The sequence below is a fragment of the Sinocyclocheilus rhinocerous genome, unplaced genomic scaffold (genome assembly GCF_001515625.1).
Source record: "Sinocyclocheilus rhinocerous isolate Xijiao unplaced genomic scaffold, SAMN03320098_v1.1 scaffold36, whole genome shotgun sequence".
Classification (NCBI taxonomy): domain Eukaryota; kingdom Metazoa; phylum Chordata; class Actinopteri; order Cypriniformes; family Cyprinidae; genus Sinocyclocheilus; species Sinocyclocheilus rhinocerous.
The window spans coordinates 2,608,897-2,612,269 of record NW_015664459.1 but is presented as its reverse complement, the minus strand read 5'-3'; the positions used below and the strand labels follow the sequence as shown (position 1 = coordinate 2,612,269).

General features: G+C 35.1%; 1 protein-coding gene across 2 annotated transcripts in view; it reads right to left on the bottom strand.

Moving 5' to 3' along the window:
• The window catches only part of LOC107730146 (uncharacterized), a 17,204-nt gene that overhangs the window by 4,038 nt on the left and 9,793 nt on the right, over positions 1 to 3,373 (bottom strand). The window contains exon 1 of one of the 2 annotated variants that reach the window (XM_016540880.1): positions 1,402 to 1,447. The exons of the other annotated variant lie outside the window; for it this stretch is intronic. The gene's annotated coding sequence lies outside the window, so the exon portion shown is untranslated. Of the gene's footprint in view, positions 1 to 1,401; positions 1,448 to 3,373 lie in introns of those variants that run through there. 2 annotated transcript variants of the gene reach the window in all.

Here is a 3,373-nt window from a genome sequence, read left to right as displayed (position 1 = left end):
CTATCTAGGTACATTACCGACTAGAGGGAAAGAAAATACTTTATGTAACAGATTATGAAGATACAAAAACTTCAGTGAGTAGAGAAACCTGCTATGGTGAAGACAGTTCTATGTGGTCTATGGAGAAATCATATTGAATATTGAATGACTTATTTAATGAGAGCAGTGCCCCCAATAGAGTCTGGCTGCTGACATGCACATGCACTCTCAGACACCTGTACTACCGCAAGTGATGTTACTTGCAATCACCACCTGCACTGTCTTCTACCTGTGACATCACTTGCGATTGACACAAATCATGCACGTTGCCACTGGAGACAAGACGCTGTGCTGGTCAAATGATTTAAAGTAATGGTAACACTTTATAATAACGTTCTGTTGTAAGGCATTTATAAGTGATTAGTTAATGATGAACTAATAATTTACAAAACATATGTATGTGTTCATAAATGATTAGTAAGTGATTTGTTAATATTTTTATCTCTGTTTTGTAGATTGAGTTATAAATCATTTACAAGTGATTAGATGATGATTAACTAATCATTTACAAAACATGACTATACGTTCACAAATGATTAATTAATATGCTCACAAATATGCTTACCAATCTGTCACAAGTTATCTTAAAAAATAGCATATAAGTGGTTGCAATCAATTTATTTGAGCTACATTTAAATAAACAAATGTAGCTGACTAACTTTCAAATTTTTTTTTATTTAAATGTAGCTAAATTATATTGTTTGCAACCACTTACCTTAAAAAAATTAGTATCATTTTTTTTTTCAGTGTATTAACCTTTTACTAAGGATCTGTTTTATTATTTCATGATGCAATTTTTTAAGATAACTTACAAGATTTGTAAATCGTTAGCATATTACTAAATAATCATTTGTGAATGTATAGTCATGTTTTGTAAATGATTAGTTAATCATCATCTAATCACTTGTAAATTATTTATAACTTAATCTACAAAACATAGATACAAACTTGTAAATGAATTAACAAAACATACACAAATTGTTAGCATATCACTTATTAATTGCGTATGAATGTTTTGTAAATGATTAGTTCATCATTAACTAATCACTTATAAATGACTTACAACTGAACGTTATTATAAAGTGTTACCGAAGTAATTTAATACTACTCAATGCACTGCAATTGATCTGTAGGAGAGCAAAAAAACAAGACCTGCAAATCCTTGGCCAAATGCTTAATGTGGCATAACGGGCATGTGCATGTCTGCAGCCAAGCCAAAAACCGAAACAAATCTGAATATGAAACCTGTGATTACAAGAAAGTCTATCATTTTAATTTCGTACTAACAAATCACTTTTGTTTAAAGCGTCACTTCAAATGAACTGCTCTCATTATAAAAAAAAAAAAAAAAAGTTTCCTTACCCTATTGAAATGTCAGATGCTTTCTTAAAAGTTCAGGACTCTTAATGGTCTGATGGAATAGCCTAGATCAAGCTGTAGGTGCTTTTATAGTGAGCATGTAGAAAGCATATGCTCTATAAAAGGATGAGTTAAAAATAACACATCTGGCAACCTAGCACTGTGTAAATATAGAACCAACATATTCTCAGTCATATACAGAAGCTTAGTCAGGACCCCTTTGGCGTCCGTTTTTAACACTCTGGGCACCGCTTTAGCATCATTTATCAGTGCACAGGGCAGAGGCGTAGCAATAGGGCAGGCAATTGCCTGGGACACCGTATTTTTAGAGGCTCCCGGACAGCTGACCATTTGGACAATCGGAAATGTCATTATTAATAGAACATGGAGCAATATATCTGCATCTTTCCTAGGGGAACCCCTCTCGCGTTATGCAGCGTCTCGCTTACTCGTGCATTTGCTAATTTAAACATGAAGATGACTTATCCATCTGGCAGCCAGAGCGGAAAAAAAGCAAGAAAAGGAGGAAAAGAGGAAACATGACAGCTGTAAATGATGGAGATAAGACTGACTTAAGGATAATTATATGACAAACAAATGTTTTCGTTGTTAATTCCATCTTATTTTCATTTAATTATTTGCCAGATGAATTACTGGTAATAGTCCAATTACTAATAGGGTTACTGGGAAACAGGTTAGCTAGGGTTGCACTTAGCAGCAGCATATTATGAAGTGTTTAGCAGGTATTAATATAAGCTGCAATAGAATAGGTGGTACCGGGAAAGGTACGCACGTCACCAGTGTCACCGCTTGGCAAGTTTCGGTACCAGGGATGCAAACTTGTCCCCTTTCGTGAAATTCGCTGTTTTGAACAGTCATATACAGAAGCTTAGTCAGGACCCCTTTGGCGTCCGTTTTTAACACTCTGGGCACCGCTTTAGCATCATTTATCAGTGCACAGGGCAGAGGCGTAGCAATAGGGCAGGCAATTGCCTGGGACACCGTATTTTTAGAGGCTCCCGGACAGCTGACCATTTGGACAATCGGAAATGTCATTATTAATAGAACATGGAGCAATATATCTGCATCTTTCCTAGGGGAACCCCTCTCGCGTTATGCAGCGTCTCGCTTACTCGTGCATTTGCTAATTTAAACATGAAGATGACTTATCCATCTGGCAGCCAGAGCGGAAAAAAAGCAAGAAAAGGAGGAAAAGAGGAAACATGACAGCTGTAAATGATGGAGATAAGACTGACTTAAGGATAATTATATGACAAACAAATGTTTTCGTTGTTAATTCCATCTTATTTTCATTTAATGTAAATAAGATATTCATTGTGTAGTTAGTTATTGATTATATCAAGAGTTTTCACATGAGTAAGCTTGGACAGTTGTGCCATAATGGAAGCGCCCTTTGCTCGGTGTCTCTTACAAACTACATTCACAGTTTGAAGAAAAGTTTAAGAGGACCGTCCACGTATACTGTTTCAGGAATGACAAACGCGAGTGTAAAAAAATTAAACGAGTGAATCCACCAAATTGATCCACTATTGACAGTGATAAGATAACTGTAGCAATGGATGGAACAAACTATTGGACAAGCCGATGTCAAAACAACAGAGCTGTGCTTTACGTGATGCAGAGTAAATTCAGAGTAACAAAACTACAGCAGCAACAAGTCTGTGTTGCCTTTAGCGGCTTCTACAGGTGAAGATAACTTAAAGCTCTCCTTTGATGTGTTCTTTTTAGGCAATGTTTGAAAAATTTAATTTTTCAATTCAATCTAAAATATTTAATGCATTATTTAATTATTATACCATTAATAATTAACTTAATTTGTAGTTAACTAGTTAAGTATTTAAATAATTTACCATACTAGGCTGTTGGTGTCTGAGCCTATTTATTTATTTATTTTTAAATGACATGAGACTTTGTGACTTCCTGCCCTTGCTATACTTCATAGTCATTTTATAAT